Genomic DNA, 26,969 nt, shown 5'->3' with positions numbered 1-26,969 from the left:
TGGTCAACAATTAATGTCATTAAATCAATAGAGCATTTGTTCAGGATGGCACACCAGCGCTCCCAGAAATCATCTGCTGCTGTCCCAATGATGGTTATTTTTGCCACCTGAGTCCCCGTGGAATATCAGTTTGCAAACAATGTAAAAATGTATTAATAAAGCCGCATACAAACATGGTCTCATTCTTGAGTAAGGCAGCTCCAAAATGCATGTGTTTCAGCCTAGCTCAGTGCTTTCTGTGGTGGAGGGGCAACCAGCGGAAAATACAGAGTGTTAGGCGTTGGTAATCTTCTCTAGCTGCGCCGTGATTGGCTCAGTGTTCTGTCACTCATTGGAACACTACCTCGCCACCGAATCTACAGGGAGAGCTAGGTAGTTCAAACCCCCTTTGGTGCTGCCATAGATTTACATTTACAAGAAGGCTCAAGATCATTGGCCAGAGATAAAATGATGTCAAAATCACGTTACATCTACTGTAGCTTTGATTGGACTGATCATGTTATTTTCAAAATATTAGATAGCAAGCTAGACAAGCAACATAATCATGAATCACTTTGACAATCTACTGGCAAATGTTTTCCAATCCTTGTCATATGAAGAGAAATTATAGATAAAACGTATCGGTGCTCATCGGCCATTGGATATAAACATTACATTACACAACAAGTCGGAAATTGTAAATTTGACAATGAGTGGTTTGGAAGGAATTATTGGCTAACTGCAATGCAAAGCAATCACTATTTTGCTTCCCCGGTCTGCTATTCGGTGGTCCAAGTCTGGGTTTAAGGATTTAAAACATGTCTGAAAGGGTCTATTTTTCAAGCTTAAAAGGATAAACATTCACAAACACAACACCATGGTCCAGAAAAAGTAGAATACATTGGCTCTGCTGTCAATCCAGCATGACTTCTGGGAACTCGTAACTGAGAATTCTCTGACTTCGGTGCGTTCAAGTCAACTGGGAACTCTGGTCTTTTTCTAGAGCTCTGACTTTCCGACCTGAAGATCACTGACGTCTTGATTTGACCTCAACAGTTCCCTGTTGTCTTGAAAGCACCATCAATCCAGAGAATGCCAGACAAAGTTTGATGACAAAATTTTGCTCACAAGGACCACCGTGCCACCTTCCTGTGAGCACAGCACAACAATGGTGAGTCCAAAAATAGGCGTATGTCTTGTATGCTGCTGCATAAAAGATGAAATATGCCAGGGAGATATGTATACTGTAGCCAAGACAGTAATACTAAGTGTATGTTGTCTAGTAAGCTGTTAGCAGTTCATGTGTTTCACCCTAAGAATTTGGTCTCTCTCAGAACTTAGTCTACTGTTCTGACTTGATGGTGCAGATGTAGCCGATAGCCAGTTGTAGAGAAATGTCATCATCGAATATTGTAAAAGCTTTCATTGTCTGCTTATATGCCCCCGTTATTTATACTACATTTCTGACTTGGTGTACAGGGAGAATACTGTAAGAACGGCCCATGCTCAAAATTCTGTCACTGTCCATTTTAAAAGAGCCAAACAAATAGGCATATCATCCATCTGAGCTCACTCATTAACCTTAATGTAAATTACGGCATGCCTCTGATGCGCTCATCGTTCCCTCATGGCATAGTTTGTACATCTCAATTGTTATATTGCTTATATGCTGTAGGTCTCATTAGTATCTTATTCATCATTTTAGGCAATGTTGAAATTATGCATTTCTTTGTTTTGCTTACTTTGCATATTATAATTAGCTCACATGCTTTTCTCCACGAGGGGATACTATATAATGTTGTTGGGTCTGTAACCATGAAGAGGGGATACTATATAATGTTGTTGGGTCTGTAACCATGAAGAGGGGATACTATATAATGTTGTTGGGTCTGTAACCATGAGGGGATACTATATAATGTTGTTGGGTCTGTAACCATGAGGAGGGGATACTATATAATGTTGTTGGGTCTAACCATGAGGAGTGATACTATATAATGTTGTTGGGTCTGTAACCATGAGGAGGGGATACTATATAATGTTGTTGGGTCTGTAACCATGAGGAGGGATACTATATACTGTTGTTGGGTCTGTAACCATGAAGAGGGGATACTATATAATGTTGTTGGGTCTGTAACCATGAGGAGGGATACTATATAATGTTGTTGGGTCTGTAACCATGAGGAGGGGATACTATATAATGTTGTTGGGTCTGTAACCATGAGGAGGGGATACTATATAATGTTGTTGGGTCTGTAACCATGAGGAGGGGATACTATATAATGTTGTTGGGTCTGTAACCATGAGGAGGGATACTATATAATGTTGTTGGGTCTGGAACCATGAGGGGATACTATATAATGTTGTTGGGTCTGTAAACATGAGGGGATACTATATAATGTTGTTGGGTCTGTAACCATGAAGAGGGGATACTATATAATGTTGTTGGGTCTGTAACCATGAGGAGGGGATACTATATAATGTTGTTGGGTCTGTAACCATGAGGAGAGGATACTATATAATGTTGTTGTGTCTGTAACCATGAGGAGGAGATACTATATAATGTTGTTGGGTTTGTAACCATGAGGGGATACTATATAATGTTGTTGGGTCTGTAACCGTGAGGAGGGATACTATATAATGTTGTTGGGTCTGTAACCATGAAGAGGGGATACTATATAATGTTGTTGGGTCTGTAACCATGAAGAGGGGATACTATATAATGTTGTTGGGTCTGTAACCATGAAGAGGGGATACTATATAATGTTGTTGGGTCTGTAACCATGAGGAGGGGATACTATATAATGTTGTTGGGTCTGTAACCATGAGGAGGGGATACTATATAATGTTGTTGGGTCTGTAAGCATGAAGAGGGGATACTATATAATGTTGTTGGGTCTGTAACCATGAGGAGGGGATACTATATAATGTTGTTGGGTCTGTAAGCATGAAGAGGGGATACTATATAATGTTGTTGGGTCTGTAACCATGAAGAGGGTGTTACGCACGCCTCTGAGAAGAGGGAACGCAACTCCCTGCTACAACTCAACTCTGAAGTGCAAGAGGTATGGACTGTAGGTGCGAGCAAGGATGACACAAAAGCAGAATTTACCATTTACTAGGATTTATTTTCATACACGGTAATATGGGGAAAAGGGGCTGGACGGAACCAAAGCAAAGAAAGTAAATATCAAAGTTCCCCCTCTCCTATCTAACCTGCCTACCCACTTAACTTACCTAACTTAGCACCACCTGGTGCCCTAACCAAAATACAGGGGGTGGTCCGCCCAGGTCTTACCTAGTGTGCCTAGACAGTAAATATACTACGGGTATATGTATGCCCGCGGGCCTCTTGCCTAAGCACTCCCAAAGTGCCTTCTCCTTCCCCCCTGGGAACAAATGAAACAGAGTAATTATTAACGATTTCACAAACACTCACAAACACAGGACATAGCAAAACTGCTACCAACAACAACAGTACATACCACACTTTCTGATACACAACCAACACTATATCACAATCTAATTTTTCTCTTTCTCAATCTCCAAATCTCTACTCCTTATCTCATCTCCTCTCCTCTCTCTCCAATCTCCAAAAAAGATCTCCTTTCCTGAACAGAACACTGGCTTTTATATTCCTCAGGTGGCAAAGGTAATTAGTGTCAGCTGCTTCTTGACGAGGGGGCGTGGTCAGCTCTCCAATTATCAATTAGCCATGGAGAACTCAGGAAGCTATCTCCTGAAACACACTCAAATACATACCACAACACAGAAAACTGGGGAACGTAACAGAGGGGATACTATATAATGTTGTTGGGTCTGTAACCATGAAGAGGGGATACTATATAATGTTGTTGGGTCTGTAACCATGAGGAGGGGATACTATATAATGTTGTTGGGTCTGTAACCATGAAGAGGGGATACTATATAATGTTGTTGGGTCTGTAACCATGAGGAGGAGATACTATATAACGCTGTTGGGTCTGTAACCATGAAGAGGGGATACTATATAATGTTGTTGGGTCTGTAACCATGAGGGATACTATATAATGTTGTTGGGTCTGTAACCATGAAGAGGGGATACTATATAATGTTGTTGGGTCTGTAACCATGAGGAGGGGATACTATATAATGTTGTTGGGTCTGTAACCATGAAGAGGGGATACTATATAATGTTGTTGGGTCTGTAACCATTAGGAGTGATACTATATAATGTTGTTGGGTCTGTAACCGTGAAGAGGGGATACTATATAATGTTGTTGGGTCTGTAACCATGAGGAAGGGATACTATATAATGTTGTTGGGTCTGTAACCATGAGGGGATACTATATAATGTTGTTGGGTCTGTAACCATGAGGAGGGATACTATATAATGTTGTTGGGTCTGGAACCATGAGGAGGGGATACTATATAATGTTGTTGGGTCTGTAACCATGAGGAGGGGATACTATATAATGTTGTTGGGTCTGTAACCATTAGGAGTGATACTATATAATGTTGTTGGGTCTGTAACCATGAGGGGATACTATATAATGTTGTTGGGTCTGTAACTGTCACGATCGTGTGGGGGATTGACGGACCAAAACGCAGCAGTTGGAAAATAAGCCATCTTCCTTTTATTGAGGAGAAGGAAAAAACGAAACAAAAAACACTTACAAACTAACCAAAACAAAAACGACCGTGAAGCTAATAAACGTCGTGCACATACACAGGCTACAAACGTTCTGACATAGACAATTACCCACATCAAACGAAAGCCTATGGCTACCTTAAATCTGGCTCCCAATCAGAGACAACAGAAATCAGCTGTCTCTAATTGGGAACCCATTCAGGCAACCATAGACTTTCCCAGACAACTACACCCAACATAGACACAGCTAGACACATACACTCAACACAAACCCATACACTACACCCAACACCCCCTTTACCATATAACCACCCAAAACCTACAAAACACAAACATTCCCCATGTCACACCCTGACCTAACTAAAATAATAAAGAAAACAAAGAATACTAAGGCCAGGGCGTGACATAACCCCCCCCTTAAGGTGCGAACTCCGGGCGCACCAGCACACAGTCTAGGGGAGGGTCTGGGTGGGCTTCCTTCCACGGTGGCGGCTCCGGCCCTGGTCGTGGTCCCCACCCCACCACAGTCACTAACCGCCTCCGTAGCTTCCTCCAAATGGCCCCCCTCCACATTAACCCCACTGAATTAAGGGGCAGCTCCGGACTAAGGGGCAGCTCCGGACTAAGGGGCAGCTCCGGACTAAGGGGCAGCTTCGGACTAAGGGGCAGCTTCGGACTAAGGGGCAGCACCAGGATAAGGGAGAGCACCAGGATAAGGGGCAGCACCAGGATAAGGGGCAGCTCCGGACTGAGGAACGGCAGCTCCGGACTGAGGAACGGCAGCTCCGGACTGAGGAACGGCAGCTCCGGACTGAGGAACGGCAGCTCCGGACTGAGGAACGGCAGCTCCGGACTGAGGAACGGCAGCTCCGGACTGAGGAACGGCAGCTCCGGACTGAGGAACGGCAGCTCCGGACTGAGGAACGGCAGCTCCGGACTGAGGAACGGCAGCTCCGGACTGAGGAACGGCAGCTCCGGACTGAGGAACGGCAGCTCCGGACTGAGGAACGGCAGCTCCGGACTGAGGGACTGCAGCTCCGGACTGAGGGACTGCAGCTCCGGACTGAGGGACTGCAGCTCCGGACTGAGGGACGGCAGCTCCGGACTGAGGGACGGCAGCTCCGGACTGAGGGACGGCAGCTCCGGACTGAGGGACGGCAGCTCCGGACTGAGGGACGGCAGCTCCGGACTGAGGGACGGCCCATGGCTGGCTGACGGATCTGGCTGCTCATGGCTGGCTGACGGATCTGGCTGCTCATGGCTGGCTGACGGATCTGGCTGCTCATGGCTGGCTGACGGATCTGGCTGCTCATGGCTGGCTGACGGATCTGGCTGCTCATGGCTGGCTGACGGATCTGGCTGCTCATGGCTGGCTGACGGATCTGGCTGCTCATGGCTGGCTGACGGATCTGGCTGCTCATGGCTGGCTGACGGATCTGGCTGCTCATGGCTGGCTGACGGATCTGGCTGCTCATGGCTGGCTGACGGATCTGGCTGCTCATGGCTGGCTGACGGATCTGGCTGCTCATGGCTGGCTGACGGATCTGGCTGCTCATGGCTGGCTGACGGATCTGGCTGCTCATGGCTGGCTGACGGATCTGGCTGCTCATGGCTGACTGACGGATCTGGCTGCTCATGGCTGACTGACGGATCTGGCTGCTCATGGCTGGCTGACGGATCTGGCTGCTCATGGCTGGCTGACGGATCTGGCTGCTCCTGTCTGGCGGAAGGCTCTGGCTGATCCGGTCTGCTGGCGGAAGCTCTGGCTGATCCGGTCTGGCGGAAGGGCTCTGGCTGATCCGGTCTGGCGAAGGCTCTGGCTGATCCGTCTGGCGGAAGGCTCTGGCTGATCCGGTCTGGCGGAAGGCTCTGGCTGATCCGGTCTGGCGGAAGGCTCTGCTGATCGGTCTGGCGAAGGCTCTTTAGGCTCATGGCAGACGGGCAGCTTTGCAGGCTCATGGCAGACGGGCGGCTTTGAAGGCTCTTGGCAGACGGACAGTTCAGGCGCCGTTGGGCAGACGGGCAGTTCAGGCGCCGTTGGGCAGACGGGCAGTACAGGCGCCGCTGGGCAGACGGGCAGTTCAGGCGCCGCTGGGCAGACGGGCAGTTCAGGCGCCGCTGGGCAGACGGCCGACTCTGACCTGCTGAGGCGCACAGTAGGCCTGGTGCGTGGTGACGGAATTGGTGGTACCGGACTGGAGACACGCACCTCAAGGCTAGTGCGGGGAGCAGGAACAGGGCACACTGAGTTCTCGAGGCGCACTATAGGCCTGGTGCGTGGTACCGGGACTGGTGGTACCGGGCTGAGGGCACGCACCTCAGGGCGAGTGCGGGGAGAAGGAACAGGGCATACTGGACCCTGGGACGCACATTAGGCCTAGTGCGTGGTGCCGGAACTGGTGGTACCGGGCTGGGGACACGCATCTCAGGGCTAATGCGGGGAGCAGCAACAGGATGCACAGGACTCTGGAGACGCACAGGAGGCTTGGTGCGTGGTTTAGGCACTGGTGGTAAAGGGCTGGAGACACGCACCATAGGACGAGTCGTGGAGGAGGCACTGGTGGTACTGGACTGGTGCGGAGAGGTAGCGCCGGAAATACGGACCGTGCAGGCGTACTGGTTCCCTTGAGCACCGAGCCTGCCCAACCTTACCTGGTTGAATGCTCCCCGTCGCCCTACCCGTGCGGGGAGGTGGAATAACCCCACCGGGCTATGTAGGCGAACCGGGGACACCATGCGTAAGGCTGGTGCCATGAAGCCGGCCCGAGGAGATGCACTGGAGGCCAGATAGGTAAGCCGGCTTCATGGCACTTGGCTCAATGCTCAATCTAGCCCTACCAGTGCGGGGAGGTGGAATAACCCCCACTGGGCTATGCACACGTACAGGAGACACCATGCGCTCTACTGCGTAACACGGTGTCTGCCCGTACTCCCTCTCTCCACGGTTAGCCTGGAAGTGGGCGCAGGTCTCCTACCTGCCCTCGGCCCACTACCTCCTAGCCCCCCCCAAGAAATTTTTGGGTAGTACTCACGGGCTTCCAGCCTTGCCTCCGTGCTGCCTCCTCATATCGCCCCTCTCTGCTTTCGCTGCCTCCAGCTCAGCTTTGGGACGGCGATATTCTCCAGGTTGAGCCCAAGGTCCTTTCCATCCAAAATCTCCTCCCATGTCCAAGAATCCTTAATGCCTTGCTCCTGTTGCCGCTGTCACGCTGCTTGATCCTTTGGTGGGTAATTCTGTCACGATCGTGTGGGGGATTGACGGACCAAAACGCAGCAGTTGGAAAAAAGCCATCTTCCTTTTATTGAGGAGAAGGAAAAAACGAAACAAAAAACACTTACAAACTAACCAAAACAAAAACGACCGTGAAGCTAATAAACGTCGTGCACATACACAGGCTACAAACGTTCTGACATAGACATTACCCACATCAAACGAAAGCCTATGGCTACCTTAAATCTGGCTCCCAATCAGAGACAACAGAAATCAGCTGTCTCTAATTGGGAACCCATTCAGGCAACCATAGACTTTCCCAGACAACTACACCCAACATAGACACAGCTAGACACATACACTCAACACAAACCCATACACTACACCCAACACCCCCTTTACCATATAACCACCCAAAACCTACAAAACACAAACATTCCCCATGTCACACCCTGACCTAACTAAAATAATAAAGAAAACAAAGAATACTAAGGCCAGGGCGTGACAGTAACCATGAGGAGGGGATACTATATAATGTTGTTGTGTCTGTAACCATGAGGAGGAGATACTATATAATGTTGTTGGGTTTGTAACCATGAGGAGGGGATACTATATAATGTTGTTGGGTCTGTAACCATGAAGAGGGATACTATATAATGTTGTTGGGTCTGTAACCATGATAGAGGGATACTATAATGTTGTTGGGTCTGTAACGTGAAGAGGGATACTATATAATGTTGTTGGGTCTGTACCGTGAGGAGGGGATACTATATAATGTTGTTGGGTCTGTAACCATGAGGAGGGATACTATATAATGTTGATGGGTCTGTAACATGAATAGGGATACTATATAATGTTGTTGGGTCTGTAACCATGAGGAGGGGATACTATATAATGTTGTTGGGTCTGTAACCATGAAGAGGGGATACTATATAATGTTGTTGGGTCTGTAACCATGAGGAGGGATACTATATAATGTTGATGGGTCTGTAACCATGAAGAGGGGATATATATAATGTTGTTGGGTCTGTAACCATGAGGAGGGTACTATATAATGTTGGGTGTAACCATGAGGAGGGAGATACTATATAATGTTGTTGGGTCTGTAACCATGAAGAGGGGATACTATATAATGTTGTTGGTCTGTAACCATGAAGAGGGGATACTATATAATGTTGTTGGGTCTGTAACCGTGAAGAGGGGATAATATAATGTTGTGGGTCTGTAACCGTGAGGAGGGGTACTATATAATGTTGTTGGGTCTGTAACCATGAGGAGGGATACTATATAATGTTGTTGGGTCTGTAACCATGAGGAGGGGATACTATATAATGTTGTTGGGTCTGTGACCATGAAGAGGGATACTAATATTGTTGTTGGGTCTGTAACCATGAAGAGGGGATACTATATAATGTTGTTGGGTCTGTGACCATGAGGAGGGGATACTATATAATGTTGTTGGGTCTGTAAGCATGAAGAGGGGATACTATATAATGTGTTGGGTCTGTAACCATGAAGAGGGGATACTATATAATGTTGTTGGGTCTGTAACCATGAAGAGGGGATACTATATAATGTTGTTGGGTCTGTAACCATGAGGAGGGGATACTATATAATGTTGTTGGGTCTGTAACCATGAAGAGGGGATACTATATAATGTTGTTGGGTCTGTAACCATGAGGAAGGGATACTATATAATGTTGTTGGGTCTGTAACCATGAGGAAGGGATACTATATAATGTTGTTGGGTCTGTAACCATGAGGAGGGGATACTATATAATGTTGTTGGGTCTGTAACCATGAGGAGGGGATACTATATAATGTTGTTGGGTCTGTAACCATGAGGAGGGGATACTATATAATGTTGTTGGGTCTGTAACCATGAGGAGTGATACTATATAATGTTGTTGGGTCTGTAACCATGAGGAGGGGATACTATATAATGTTGTTGGGTCTGGAACCATGAGGAGGGGATACTATATAATGTTGTTGGGTCTGGAACCATGAGGAGGGGATACTATATAATGTTGTTGGGTCTGTAACCATGAGGAGGGGATACTATATAATGTTGTTGGGTCTGTAACCATGAAGAGGGATACTATATAATGTTGTTGGGTCTGTAACCATGTTGTTGGGTCTGTAACCGTGAGGAGGGATACTATATAATGTTGTTGGGTCTGTAACCATGAGGAGGGATACTATATAATGTTGTTGGGTCTGTAACCATGAAGAGGGGATACTATATAATGTTGTTGGGTCTGTAACCATGAGGAGGGATACTATATAATGTTGTTGGGTCTGTAACCATGAAGAGGGATACTATATAATGTTGTTGGGTCTGTAACCGTGAAGAGGGGATACTATATAATGTTGTTGGGTCTGTAACCATGAGGAGGGATACTATATAATGTTGATGGGTTTGTAACCATGAAGAGGGGATACTATATAATGTTGTTGGGTCTGTAACCGTGAGGAGGGGATACTATATAATGTTGTTGGGTCTGTAACCATGAGGAGGGATACTATATAATGTTGATGGGTCTGTAACCATGAAGAGGGATACTATATAATGTTGTTGGGTCTGTAACCATGAAGAGGGGATACTATATAATGTTGTTGGGTCTGTAACCATGAGGAGGGATACTATATAATGTTGTTGGGTCTGTAACCGTGAGGAGGGGATACTATATAATGTTGTTGGGTCTGTAACCATGAAGAGGGGATACTATATAATGTTGTTGGGTCTGTAACCATGAAGAGGGGATACTATATAATGTTGTTGGGTCTGTAACCGTGAAGAGGGGATACTATATAATGTTGTTGGGTCTGTAACCGTGAGGAGGGATACTATATAATGTTGTTGGGTCTGTAACCATGAGGAGGGGATACTATATAATGTTGTTGGGTCTGTAACCATGAGGAGGGGATACTATATAATGTTGTTGGGTCTGTAACCATGAAGAGGGGATACTATATAATGTTGTTGGGTCTGTAACCATGAGGAGGGATACTATATAATGTTGTTGGGTCTGTAACCATGAGGAGGGGATACTATATAATGTTGTTGGGTCTGTGACCATGAAGAGGGATACTATATATTGTTGTTGGGTCTGTAACCATGAAGAGGGGATACTATATAATGTTGTTGGGTCTGTAACCGTGAAGAGGGGATACTATATAATGTTGTTGGGTCTGTAACCGTGAGGAGGGATACTATATAATGTTGTTGGGTCTGTAACCATGAGGAGGGGATACTATATAATGTTGTTGGGTCTGTGACCATGAAGAGGGATACTATATATTGTTGTTGGGTCTGTAACCATGAAGAGGGGATACTATATAATGTTGTTGGGTCTGTAACCGTGAAGAGGGGATACTATATAATGTTGTTGGGTCTGTAACCGTGAGGAGGGGATACTATATAATGTTGTTGGGTCTGTAACAATGAGGAGGGATACTATATAATGTTGTTGGGTCTGTAACCATGAGGAGGGGATACTATATAATGTTGTTGGGTCTGTGACCATGAAGAGGGATACTATATATTGTTGTTGGGTCTGTAACCATGAAGAGGGGATACTATATAATGTTGTTGGGTCTGTGACCATGAGGAGGGGATACTATATAATGTTGTTGGGTCTGTAAGCATGAAGAGGGGATACTATATAATGTTGTTGGGTCTGTAACCATGAAGAGGGGATACTATATAATGTTGTTGGGTCTGTAACCATGAAGAGGGGATACTATATAATGTTGTTGGGTCTGTAACCATGAGGAGGGGATACTATATAATGTTGTTGGGTCTGTAACCATGAAGAGGGGATACTATATAATGTTGTTGGGTCTGTAACCATGAGGAAGGGATACTATATAATGTTGTTGGGTCTGTAACCATGAGGAAGGGATACTATATAATGTTGTTGGGTCTGTAACCATGAGGAGGGGATACTATATAATGTTGTTGGGTCTGTAACCATGAGGAGGGGATACTATATAATGTTGTTGGGTCTGTAACCATGAGGAGGGGATACTATATAATGTTGTTGGGTCTGTAACCATGAGGAGTGATACTATATAATGTTGTTGGGTCTGTAACCATGAGGAGGGGATACTATATAATGTTGTTGGGTCTGGAACCATGAGGAGGGGATACTATATAATGTTGTTGGGTCTGTAACCATGAGGAGGGGATACTATATAATGTTGTTGGGTCTGTAACCATGAAGAGGGGATACTATATAATGTTGTTGGGTCTGTAACCATGAAGAGGGGATACTATATAATGTTGTTGGGTCTGTAACCATGAGGAGGGATACTATATAATGTTGTTGGGTCTGTAACCATGAAGAGGGGATACTATATAATGTTGTTGGGTCTGTAACCATGAGGAGGGATACTATATAATGTTGTTGGGTCTGTAACCATGAAGAGGGATACTATATAATGTTGTTGGGTCTGTAACCGTGAAGAGGGGATACTATATAATGTTGTTGGGTCTGTAACCGTGAGGAGGGGATACTATATAATGTTGTTGGGTCTGTAACCATGAGGAGGGATACTATATAATGTTGATGGGTCTGTAACCATGAGGAGGGGATACTATATAATGTTGTTGGGTCTGTAACCATGAGGAGGGGATACTATATAATGTTGTTGGGTCTGTAACCGTGAGGAGGGATACTATATAATGTTGTTGGGTCTGTAACCATGAGGAGGGGATACTATATAATGTTGTTGGGTCTGTAACCATGAGGAGGGGATACTATATAATGTTGTTGGGTCTGTAACCATGAAGAGGGGATACTATATAATGTTGTTGGGTCTGTAACCATGAGGAGGGATACTATATAATGTTGTTGGGTCTGTAACCATGAGGAGGGGATACTATATAATGTTGTTGGGTCTGTGACCATGAAGAGGGATACTATATATTGTTGTTGGGTCTGTAACCATGAAGAGGGGATACTATATAATGTTGTTGGGTCTGTAACCATGAGGAGGGGATACTATATAATGTTGTTGGGTCTGTAACCATGAAGAGGGGATACTATATAATGTTGTTGGGTCTGTAACCATGAGGAGGAGATACTATATAATGTTGTTGGGTCTGTAACCATGAAGAGGGGATACTATATAATGTTGTTGGGTCTGTAACCATGAGGAGGAGATACTATATAATGTTGTTGGGTCTGTAACCATGAGGAGTGATACTATATAATGTTGTTGGGTCTGTAACCATGAGGAGGGGATACTATATAATGTTGTTGGGTCTGTAACCATGAAGAGGGGATACTATATAATGTTGTTGGGTCTGTAACCATGAGGAGGAGATACTATATAATGTTGTTGGGTCTGTAACCATGAAGAGGGGATACTATATAATGTTGTTGGGTCTGTAACCATGAGGAGGAGATACTATATAATGTTGTTGGGTCTGTAACCATGACGAGTGATACTATATAATGTTGTTGGGTCTGTAACCATGAGGAGTGATACTATATAATGTTGTTGGGTCTGTAACCATGAGGAGGGGATACTATATAATGTTGTTGGGTCTGGAACCATGAGGAGGGGATACTATATAATGTTGTTGGGTCTGTAACCATGAGGAGGGGATACTATATAATGTTGTTGGGTCTGTAACCATGAGGAGGGATACTATATAATGTTGTTGGGTCTGGAACCATGAGGAGGGGATACTATATAATGTTGTTGGGTCTGTAACCATGAGGAGGGGATACTATATAATGTTGTTGGGTCTGTAACCATGAAGAGGGGATACTATATAATGTTGTTGGGTCTGTAACCATGAAGAGGGGATACTATATAATGTTGTTGGGTCTGTAACCATGAAGAGGGGATACTATATAATGTTGTTGGGTCTGTAACCATGAAGAGGGGATACTATATAATGTTGTTGGGTCTGTAACCATGAGGAAGGGATACTATATAATGTTGTTGGGTCTGTAACCATGAGGAGGGATACTATATAATGTTGTTGGGTCTGTAACCATGAGGAGGGGATACTATATAATGTTGTTGGGTCTGTAACCATGAGGAGGGGATACTATATAATGTTGTTGTGTCTGTAACCATGAGGAGGGGATACTATATAATGTTGTTGGGTCTGTAACCATGAAGAGGGGATACTATATAATGTTGTTGGGTCTGTAACCATGAGGAGGGATACTATATAATGTTGTTGGGTCTGTAACCATGAAGAGGGGATACTATATAATGTTGTTGGGTCTGTAACCATGAGGAGGGATACTATATAATGTTGTTGGGTCTGTGACCATGAAGAGGGATACTATATATTGTTGTTGGGTCTGTAACCATGAAGAGGGGATACTATATAATGTTGTTGGGTCTGTGACCATGAGGAGGGGATACTATATAATGTTGTTGGGTCTGTAAGCATGAAGAGGGGATACTATATAATGTTGTTGGGTCTGTAACCATGAAGAGGGGATACTATATAATGTTGTTGGGTCTGTAACCATGAAGAGGGGATACTATATAATGTTGTTGGGTCTGTAACCATGAGGAGGGGATACTATATAATGTTGTTGGGTCTGTAACCATGAAGAGGGGATACTATATAATGTTGTTGGGTCTGTAACCATGAGGAAGGGATACTATATAATGTTGTTGGGTCTGTAACCATGAGGAAGGGATACTATATAATGTTGTTGGGTCTGTAACCATGAGGAGGGGATACTATATAATGTTGTTGGGTCTGTAACCATGAAGAGGGGATACTATATAATGTTGTTGGGTTTGTAACCATGAGGGGATACTATATAATGTTGTTGGGTCTGTAACCATGAGGAGGGGATACTATATAATGTTGTTGGGTCTGTAACCATGAGGAGGAGATACTATATAATGTTGTTGGGTTTGTAACCATGAGGGGATACTATATAATGTTGTTGGGTCTGTAACCATGATGAGGGGATACTATATAATGTTGTTGGGTCTGTAACCATGAGGAGGAGATACTATATAATGTTGTTGGGTCTGTAACCATGAAGAGGGGATACTATATAATGTTGTTGGGTCTGTAACCATGAGGAGGGGATACTATATAATGTTGTTGGGTCTGTAACCATGAGGAGGAGATACTATATAATGTTGTTGGGTCTGTAACCATGAAGAGGGGATACTATATAATGTTGTTGGGTCTGTAACCATGAGGAGGGGATACTATATAATGTTGTTGGGTCTGTAACCATGAAGAGGGGATACTATATAATGTTGTTGGGTCTGTAACCATGAGGAGGGGATACTATATAATGTTGTTGGGTCTGTAACCATGAGGAGGGGATACTATATAATGTTGTTGGGTCTGTAACCATGAGGAGTGATACTATATAATGTTGTTGGGTCTGTAACCATGAGGAGGGGATACTATATAATGTTGTTGGGTCTGGAACCATGAGGAGGGGATACTATATAATGTTGTTGGGTCTGTAACCATGAGGAGGATATACTATATAATGTTGTTGGGTTTGTAACCATGAGGAGGGGATACTATATAATGTTGTTGGGTCTGTAACCATGAAGAGGGGATACTATATAATGTTGTTGGGTCTGTAACCATGAAGAGGGGATACTATATAATGTTGTTGGGTCTGTAACCATGAAGAGGGGATACTATATAATGTTGTTGGGTCTGTAACCATGAGGAGGGATACTATATAATGTTGTTGGGTCTGTAACCATGAAGAGGGGATACTATATAATGTTGTTGGGTCTGTAACCATGAGGAGGGATACTATATAATGTTGTTGGGTCTGGAACCATGAGGAGGGATACTATATAATGTTGTTGGGTCTGTAACCATGAGGAGGGGATACTATATAATGTTGTTGGGTCTGTAACCATGAGGAGGGATACTATATAATGTTGTTGGGTCTGTAACCATGAGGAGTGATACTATATAATGTTGTTGGGTCTGTAACCATGAAGAGGGATACTATATAATGTTGTTGGGTCTGTAACCGTGAAGAGGGGATACTATATAATGTTGTTGGGTCTGTAACCGTGAGGAGGGGATACTATATAATGTTGTTGGGTCTGTAACCATGAGGAGGGATACTATATAATGTTGATGGGTCTGTAACCATGAAGAGGGATACTATATAATGTTGTTGGGTCTGTAACCATGAGGAGGGGATACTATATAATGTTGTTGGGTCTGTAACCATGAAGAGGGGATACTATATAATGTTGTTGGGTCTGTAACCATGAGGAGGGGATACTATATAATGTTGTTAGGTCTGTCACCATGAGGAGGTGATACTATATAATGTTGTTGGGTCTGTAACCGTGAAGAGGGGATACTATATAATGTTGTTGGGTCTGTAACCGTGAGGAGGGGATACTATATAATGTTGTTGGGTCTGTAACCATGAAGAGGGGATACTATATAATGTTGTTGGGTCTGTAACCATGAAGAGGGGATACTATATAATGTTGTTGGGTCTGTAACCGTGAAGAGGGGATACTATATAATGTTGTTGGGTCTGTAACCGTGAGGAGGGGATACTATATAATGTTGTTGGGTCTGTAACCATGAGGAGGGGATACTATATAATGTTGTTGGGTCTGTGACCATGAAGAGGGATACTATATATTGTTGTTGGGTCTGTAACCATGAAGAGGGGATACTATATAATGTTGTTGGGTCTGTGACCATGAAGAGGGATACTATATAATGTTGTTGGGTCTGTAACCATGAAGAGGGGATACTATATAATGTTGTTGGGTCTGTGACCATGAAGAGGGATACTATTTATTGTTGTTTGGTCTGTAACCATGAGGAGGGGATACTATATAATGTTGTTGGGTCTGTAACCATGAGGAGGGGATACTATATAATGTTGTTGGGTCTGTAACCATGAAGAGGGGATACTATATAATGTTGTTGGGTCTGTAACCATGAAGAGGGGATACTATATAATGTTGTTGGGTCTGTGACCATGTTTGCCAGTGACAGTTCAGTAATAGACTCATGTAATTCCAGGTGATATTGCGAGGGTTGTTTTGTTTGCGCAATGTGCTGTCTGTGCATCGGTATCGGCCTATTGTCTATAAAAGTGGATCCTTCTGGTATTTTCCTTCCTTTTTAGAACACATAGGCCTAATAAAATACTTTAAATGGTGGGCAAACCGCATCTCTCTGTGGTGACTTAAAGAAGAGTAAAGTTAAGGCCTCAACATCTCGCTGAATTTATCTGAACTGACACATAAACATTTCTGTCAGTGTCCATTTTGAAAGTGCTGAGCGAAGGCCTGCCTCTTCGCAGCTCGTTTGCTTGCACTTACTTATATTTAATGATATAAGAACAAACATTATGAATCTACTGAACATAAATGTAAGAATGTTTGTGTACGGTTCAAAAGTCACAACTCAAGTCAGCATTTATTATTATTGAAGGAGAATGCGTTTTGTTTTTTAATCGAGCTACACAAATCCACAAGAAGTCAGTAGAAACCACATTTATTTAAGCAAGTCAACCATATCAGCTATGGATTTTAAAAAGGCAGTAAATGAGGCTGAAATTATCTTTTTCGCTGCTGCCAGACGAGGCTCCGCTGACATGCATCTTACTTTTTTTTGTTTGTTTAGTTTGCCACACCAAGATCTACATGCTAAAGTTTTTTAAAATCTGTATCTCTCGACACATTCACGAAAATAGTCATGGCCTCGAAAACCTTCCAGCTGTCTACTGGACCCTATTCCAACTCAACTACTGAAAAAGCTTATTTCTGTGCTTGGCCCTTCTATGTTGAACATAATAAATGGCTACCAACCTTTCTGAAATCCCCATCCCGAATCCGGGATTTCTGTCATTAAAAACCCTGACTAGCATAGCGTAGCCTAGCGCCAGAGGGTAATCATAAAATATAATTTCATGAAATCACAAGTGCAATATTGCAAAACACAGCTTAGCCTTTTGTTAATCCATCTGTCGTCTCAGATTTTGAAATTATGCTTTCCAGCGAAAACAATAAGAACAGCTAGCGCCAGGTAACTCGGTAACAAAAACCAGCAAAGCAATCAAATTAATCGTTTACCTTTGTTGATCTTCGGTTGGTTTCACTCACGAGACTCCCAGTTAGACAGCAAATGTTCCTTTTGTTCCATAAAGATATGTTTTATATCCAAATACCTCCGTTTGTTTGATGCGTCATCACAAGGAATCCACCGGAAAAAGCGTTCGCGACAACGGCGGAAAAAATTCCAAATTATATCCATAATGTCCACATAAACATGTCAAACGCTGTTTTTGATCCAACTTCAGGGTGTTTTTCACAAATCTATTCGATAATAAATCAACCGGGACAGTTGGCTTTTCACTAGGAGCGAGAGAGACAATGGCTACCTTTCAGAATGGCACAAAAATCACCCGGAGAGCCCCCACCTGTCCACTTACCCAATGTGCTCTTGCAGGCTCATCCTTCAAAATAAAGGCCTGAAACTACGTCTAAAGGCTGTTGACACCTTAGGGAAGACATAGAAAAAGAGGTCTTATTGATGAGACTTCACATATGCGATAGGAAGGCATTGGAACACCGAGCTCTCAAAAGCTCTCAGGTTTTCACCTGCAATATCAGTTCTGTTTAACTCACAGACAAAATTGTGTGTTTTCTATCCTAATCTGACTATTATATGCATATTCTAGTTTCGAGGGCTGAGAAATAGGCAGTTTAAAATGGGTACGCATATTTTTCCAAATGTTAAAATTGCGCCCCCTAGTTAGAAGAAGTTTAAAGCCTCTCCTGAAACAGCCGAACCTTGACCCGGAAAAAAAAATTAACTATCTGCATATATTGAATCTACCATTCCTCTCTCTCTCAAAAAAAGTTGTTGTGTAAGAAATTGTATTAGATACTGGTAACTTGTTTTAACAACTTCTCAACACTAGCTATACTTGACACAACATGCACCCATCCCCCTCTATACCCCCACACTTTGTACCCTTATAATAACCACAGACCCACACACACTCCCCTCCCCCATGAATAGGCCCCTGTTAAAACAAACGCACATGCATTCTGCTCGAGGATGAGACTCTAAGACAAAGAACTGTGTTAACTTCTTGCAACTATAGGGGGAGCTGTTTTGCATTAGCATAATTTGCTCTACAGATTAAACTGCCTAGTACTCAATTCTTGCTCGTACAATATGCATATTATTGTTATTAATGGATAGAAAACACTCTCTAGTTTCTATAGCCGTTTGAATTATGTCTCTGAGTGGTACAGAACTCATTCTACAGCAATTTCCCTGCCAGGGAGTGAGATTTCAGAAATCTTGGCCCCAGGTCCCAGGTCGGTTTTAAAGTCCCTGTAAATGCTATCAGGATACAAACACTGCCCACGCCTTCCTCTAGATGTCAGTAAGTGGTGACAATTTGAATGGAGTCGATTGCGCAATCAGGGACTGCATAAATGGGCAAAGACCGGATGTACCGTTCTTTTGCCTCCTGCGCCTGACGCACGATGGACATCGGACCTGCTCTCTTTCCAAGCTGTTGTTTAGCCAGTAATATATCGCCGGTCATGTTTTTACTCGTTATAGGTGTTAAAAACATCATAAGGTAGTTAATTTAAACCGTTTTATAGCAATTTATATCCGTTTAGTGCGATTTTGAGGTATTTTCTTTGTGGTACACTTTGAAGCCCCGGGCACGTTTCCAGTACCGGTCGAACGTTAGTGGACATTTCGACGGACAAGAGGACATCTTTCGACCAAAAGACGATTAGACCGGAGAAAGGATACATTGCCCAAGATTCTGATGGAAGAACAGCTCATAGTAAGAAATATTTAAGATGATAAATCGTTGTAATGTAGAAAAATGTAAACGCATATTCCGCCATTTTTTTTTTGTATAGCTTCGCTTGGCAAACCCTGTATTGCACAGTAAGGATAATTTTAGAAATGTAATTCAGCGATTGCATTAAGAACTAATTTGTCTTTCGATTCCTGTCAACCCTGTATTTTTTAGTCAAGTATATGATTAGCTATTGATTAAACTAGATCACTCTGAAAGATGGCGACCGACATTTTCAGGCTTGTTTTGCTACTATTTTCATTGTATAACCACGTTTTTTTATGGCTAAATATGCACATTTTCGAACAAACTCTATATGTATGTTGTAATATGATGTTACAGGAGTGTCATCGGAAGAATTCTGAGAAGGTTAGTGAAAAAATTAATATATTTTGGCGATGATAACGATATCGCTCTCTTTGGCTTGAATTCATGCTGGGGTAACGTTTGCATATGTGGTATGCTAATATAACGATTTATTGTGTTTTCGCTGTAAAACACTTAGAACATCTGAAATATTGTCTGAATTCACAAGATCTGTGTCTTTCCATTGCTGTGAGCTGTGTATTTTTATGAAATGTTTTATGATGAGTAAATTGGTAAAACACGTTGCTCTCTGTAGTAATTCTAGTCGAGTTGTGATGGTGGGTGCAATTGTAAACTATGATTTCTACCTGAAATATGCACATTTTTCTAACAAAACCTATCCTATACAATAAATATGTTATCAGACTGTCATCTGATGAGGTTTTTTCTTGGTTAGTGGCTATCAATATCTTTATTTGGCCGAATTGGTGATAGCTAGTGGTGGAGAGAAAAAATGGTGGACAAAGAAAAATGGTGTATTTTGCTAACGTGGTTAGCTAATAGATTTACATATTGTGTCTTCCCTGTAAAACATTTTAAAAAACAGAAATGATGGGTTTATTCACAAGATCTGTATCTTTCATCTGGTGTCTTGGACTTGTGATTTAATGATATTTAGATGCTACTATTTAATTGTGACGCTATGCTAGCGATGCTAATCAGTGTGGGGGGGTGGGGGGTGATCCCGGATCCGGGGTTGAGGTTCGGTAAAGGTTAAGAGCCAATGGAACGTCGACATCAGGCCCGGACAGGACTACCCACGACCCAGATCGACCAATCGGAAGGCCAGACTACAAGATCAACCTACTTTACTTGTTGTATATATAACCAGCACAAACTGTTTAGCGCTCTCTTTCCCGACGATTCCATACGAGTCAGACAGAAGGGGCCGTGCTGCACGATTGCTAAGATATTTTTACCTGTGAATAAAACTGCCTTATTATACAAATATCCACCTCGTCCTATGTCTCAACTTGATCTCCTGTCTCCAGTAACTGTTTTATCAACAGTTGCTTGGCAACTCACTGAATTCCTGAAGAGAAATAATGTATACGAAACGCTCCAGTCTGGTTTTAAACCCCATCATAGTACTGAGACCGCACTTGTGAAGGTGGTAAATTGCCTTTAATGGCGTCAGACTAAGGCTCTGCATCCGTCCTCGTGCTCCTAGTATGTAGTGCCGCTTTCAACACCATCGATCGACCACATTGTTTTGGAGGGATTGGAATCCCTAATTGGTCTATGCAGACAAGTTCTTGCCTGGTTTAGAGCTTATCTGTTGGAAAGATATCAGTTTGTCTCTGTGGATGGTTTGTCCTTTGACAAATCAATGGTAAGTTTCGGTGTTCCTCAAGGTTCTGTTCTAGGACCACTATTGTTTTCACTATATACAGTGGGGAGAACAAGTATTTGATACACTGCCGATTTTGCAGGTTTTCCTACTTACAAAGCATGTAGAGGTCTGTAATTTGTATCATAGGTACACTTCAACTGTGAGAGACGGAATCTAAAACAAAAATCGAGAAAATCACATTGTATGATTTTTAAGTAATTAATTTGCATTTTATTGCATGACATAAGTATTTGATCACCTACCAACCAGTAAGAATTCCGTCACTCACAGACCTGTTAGTTTTTCTTTAAGAAGCCCTCCTGTTCTCCACTCATTACCTGTATTAACTGCACCTGTTTGAACTCGTTACCTGTATAAAAGACACCTGTCCACACACTCAATCAAACAGACTCCAACCTCTCCACAATGGCCAAGACCATAAAGCTGTATAAGGACATCAGGGATAAAATTGTAGACCTGCACAAGGCTGGGATGGGCTACAGGACAATAGGCAAGCAGCTTGGTGAGAAGGCAACAACTGTTGGCATTCAGAAACACAAAGTCAACTTTCACTGCTATGCAGACGACACACAGCTGTACATTTCAATATGCCTGTGTTTCAGAATTAAGGAAGTGGATGGCGGCAAATGTTTTACTTTTAAAGTCGGACAAAACAGAGATGCTAGTTCTAGGTCCCAAGAAACAAAAAGATCTGACAATGAATCCGGATGGTTGTACAGTCATCTCAAATAAAACTGTGAAGGACCTCGGCGTTACTCTGGACCCTGATCTCTCTTTTGACGAACATATACAAAATATTTAAAGAGCAGATTTTTTCCGTCTTCGTAACATTGCGAAAATCTGAAACTTTGTCACAAAATGATGCAGAAAAGCTAATCCATGCTTTTGTCACTTCAAGATTAGACAACTGCAATCTCTTTGGCAAAAAATAACCTTCAGTTAGTGCTAAATACGGCTGCTAGAATCTTGACTGGAACCACACAATTTAATCATTATACTCCTGTTAAGGCTATGGTTGATTTCAAGGTTTTACTGCTAACCTACAAAGCATTACATAGACTTGCTCCTACCTATCTCTCTGATTTGGTCCTGCCGTACATACCTACACGTACGCTACGGTCACAAGACGCAGGCCTCCTTATTGTCCCTAAAAGTTCTAAGCAAACAGCTGGAGGCAGGGCTTTCTCCTGTAGATCTCAATTTTTATGAAATGGTCTGCCTACCCATGTGAGAGTCGCAGACTCTGTCTTTACATTTAAGTCTTTCCTGAAGGCTCATCTCTTCAGTAGGTCATATGTCCTATGATTGAGTGTAGTCTGGCCCAGGAGTGTGAAGGTGAACGACAAGGCACTGGAGTGACGAACCACCCTTGCCATCTCTGCCTCGCCGACTCCCCTCTCTCCACTGAGATTCTCTGCCTCTGACCCTATTACGGGGGCTGAGTCTCGCGCTCTCCCGGCCAGCGCCTATTACGGGGGCTGGCTTGCTCGCGCTCTCCCGTGCTCACGAACATAAAGCTCACGAACATGCTCACGAACATAAAGCATGTTTCAGAGTAAGTTCTGCATCAAAGAAAAGGTCCCATGTTATTTCATCAAACCCGAAGTCCAGCCCTAGTGATGTCACTGCCTACGTCATTATCTTTTACTCATGAGACCAAAACCATGCCTACACAGCTATATAAACAAGGCTTTTAGTGTGTTATCTAAAAGCTTAGCAGTAAATGTCCAAGTTGATTTATAGTGGAATGTCTGACTAGTCTTATCTCCTACACTCCCCTGCAGAGTTCTGTCTCAGTCACACATTTCTCAGAAAGGTTTATAAGAGGCAAAGAGAGAGAGAACTAGAAAACAACAGTGGAACAATATTAAAACCTCATAATGTATATATATATTGTTAATCTGTAGTCTAGGACCCTATAAATGTAAAGAGGGAGGGGTATTATAACCCCTCCCCTTCTATTAATACAACATAAGCATAATCAATTATTCTAATACATCATTCATTTGGTACAGCCCGAATCATGACCCCTAGGTGAACTCCTGACAGTAGTAAGTTAGTGGTCTGTTGATATCACTTTGGTGGTGTGGGGACTATACTTTGCCAAAGTGGGTGGGGTTATATCCTACCTGGTTGGCCCTGTCCGGGGGTATCGTTGGACGGGGCCACAGTGTCCCCCCATCCCCCATGTCTCCAGTATCTATGCTACAATAGTCTATGTGCCGGGTGGCTAAGGCCAGTCTGTCCGATCTAGTTTAGTTCTCCTGTCTTATCTGGTGCCCTGTCCGATCTTAGGTATGCTCCTCTAATTCTCCCCTCCCGGAAAACCAGAGCCCTAGGACCATGGCTCAGGACTACTGCACCTGGCCTGACGACTCCTGGCTGTCCCTGTCTCCAGTTCATCTGGTCATGCTGCTGATCGAGTTTCTGCTGTTCTGCCTGCAGTATGTAACTCTGCCCTGTTCACCGCACATGCTACCTTGTATTATCTCTCTATCTCGATCTCTGAATACTCGGCTATGAAAAGCCAACTGGCATTTACTCCTGAGGTGCTGATCTGTTGCACCCTTCTCTATAACCACTGTGATTTATTATTTGACCCTGTTGGTCATCTATGAAGGATTGAACATCTTGAAGAATGGTCTAGCCTTAATGGCAATGTACTCTTATAATCTCCACCCGGCACAGCCAGAAGAGGACTGGGCACCCCTCAGAGCCTGGTTCCTAGCTAGGTTTCTTCCTAGGTTCCTGCCTATCGAGGGAGTTTTTCCTAGCCATTGTGCTTCTACATCTGCATTGCTTGCTGTTTGGGATTTTAGGCTGGGTTTCTGTGTCACCTTCTTTGTGTCAACTGCTGATGTAAAAAGGGCTTTATAAACATTTGATTGATTAATTGAAATTGACTCAAGGTATATTAGAGTTTTATTTTTCATTCATCTTTAAAAAATTATGATTTTTCTTCCACTTTGACATTAGACTATTTTGTGTAGATCATTTTTTTTTTTAAATAAATTTTATCCCCTTTTCTCCCCAATTTTCGTGGTATCCAATCGCTAGTAATTACTATCTTGTCTCATCGCTACAACTCCCGTACGGGCTCGGGAGAGACGAAGGTTGAAAGCCATGCGTCCTCCGAAGCACCACCCAACCAAGCCGCACTGCTTCTTTAACACAGCGCGCCTCCAACCCGGAAGCCAGCCACACCAATGTGTCGGAGGAAACACCGTGCACCTGGCCCCCTTGGTTAGCACGCACTGCGCCCGGCCCGCCACAGGAGTCGCTGGAGCGCGATGAGACAAGGATATCCCTACCGGCCAAACCCTCCCTACCCCGGACGACGCTAGCCCAATTGTGCGTCGCCCCACGGACCTCCCGGTCGCGGCCAGCTGCGACAGAGCCTGGGCGCGAACCCAGAGACTCTGGTGGCGCAGTTAGCACTGCGATGCAGTGCCCTAGACCACTGCGCCACCCGGGAGGCCTTGTGTAGATCATTGACAAAAAAATGACAATTAAATCAGTTTTAATCCCACTTTGTAACACAATAAAAAGTCAAGAAATCCAAGGGGGTGTAGACTTTCTATAAGGACAAGTACCCATTGATAACTGAAGAATGCCTCATGAGCAAAACGTACGCTCTTTTGCTTGTATTTGTATTTATTATGGATCCCCATTAGTTCCTGCCGAGCCAGCAGATACTCTTCCTGGGGTTTATTATGGATCCCCATTAGTTCCTGTCAAGGCAGCAGCTACTCTTCCTGGGGTTTATTATGGATCCCCATTAGTTCCTGCCAAGACAGCAGCTACTCTTCCTGGGGTTTATTATGGATCCCCATTAGTTCCTGCCGAGCCAGCAGATACTCTTCCTGGGGTCCAAATACATTAAGGGGCTTACATCACCCCCAAAAATCTCAAATAAAACGGTACATCATAATAACAGTATTACACCACTACATATCTATAATATAAAATGTATAATACCACGATACAACAATATTACAATGTATGTGTGTGGAGAGTCCGTGTGCTAGTGTGTGTGTGCGTAAACGTGTGTCTGTACCTGTGTGTGTGTCTTTTCAGAGTCCCCGCTGTTCCATAAGGTGTACTTTTATTTGTTTTTTTCAATCAGATTTTATGGCTTGAATGAGTTACTTGATGTGGAATAGAATTCCATGTAGTCACGGCTCTGTGTAGTACTGTGCATTTCCCGGAGTCTGTTCTGGACTTGGGGACTGTGAAGAGACAGACCTCTTGTGGCATGTCTTGTGGGGTATGCATGGGTGTGTCTGAGCTGTGTGCTAGTCGTTTGAACAGTCAGCTCAGTGATTTCAACATGTCAATACCTCTCATTAACTACAATCAAGACATAACAATGTTTATTATATCAGGATAATGCATAATACATTTTGTGAGAATAAATCACCATCATTTGAAAGGTTGTCTACTTTTTACCATAATAAAAGAAAAAGAGGAATAATAATTGTCACACAAATATTTGACCACTTTGTTAACACTTTCTCTAGTAAAAATCCTGTATTATATTAAATTGCAAATTATATTATTATAATATAATATATATTATAGTTCGTTCCATAAATAAATGTATTTGAGTAACAATGTATGCATTATTGATATTTAATCATTCAAATAATAGGGAAATGTATATATTAATTAATCTAAAGTTAGCCTTCTATATGGCTAAGCCTCATGAACAAATCAAACTCAAGTGTGGTGTACCGCAGGGCAGCTCTCTAGGCCCACTACTCTTTTCTATTTTTTACCAATGACCTGCCTCTGGCATTAAACAACGCATGTGTGTACATGTATGCTGATGGTTCAACCATATACACATCAGCAACCACATTGAATAAAGTCACTGAAACCCTTAACAAAGAATGGGTGGCCAGTAATAAACTGGTCCTGAACATCTCTAAAACTAAGAGCATTTTATTTGGTCCAAATCATTCCCTAAGTTCTAGACCTCAGCTGTATCTGGTAATGAATGGTGTGGCTGTTGAACAAGTTGAGGGGACTAAATTACTTGGTGTTACTTTAGATTGTAAACTGTCATGGTCAAAACATATATATGCAATGGTTGTAAAGATGGGGATAGGTCTGTCCGTAATAGGCTCCCGAGTGTCGCAGCTGTCTAAGGTACTGTATCTCAGTGCAAGAGGCGTCTCTACAGTCCGTGGTTTGATTCCAGGCTGTATCACATCTGGACACGATTGGGAGTCCTACAGGGAGGTGCACAATTGACCCAGCGTCGTCCGGGTTTGGCCGGGGTAGGCCGTCATTGTAAATAAAAATGTGTTCTTAACTGAGTTGCCTAGTTAAATAAAGGTTAAATAAAAAAATTATAATAAAGAGATGCACTGCTTTTTTTGACACCACACGACACAAAGCAAGTCCTGCAGGCTCTAGTTTGATCTTATCTTGATTATTGTCCAGTCATATGGCCAGGTGTTGCAAGGGAAGACCCAGTTAAGCTGCAGCTGGTCCAGAACAGATCGACACTTCTTGCTCTTCATTGTAATCAGAGGGCTGGTATTAATACTATGCATGTGTAACGTCCTGACCAGAGTTCTTATG

The sequence above is a fragment of the Salvelinus namaycush genome, chromosome 33 (genome assembly GCF_016432855.1).
Source record: "Salvelinus namaycush isolate Seneca chromosome 33, SaNama_1.0, whole genome shotgun sequence".
Taxonomy (NCBI): Eukaryota; Metazoa; Chordata; class Actinopteri; order Salmoniformes; family Salmonidae; genus Salvelinus; species Salvelinus namaycush.
The sequence above is the reverse complement of the archived record's forward strand: the minus strand, read 5'-3'. Positions refer to the sequence as shown.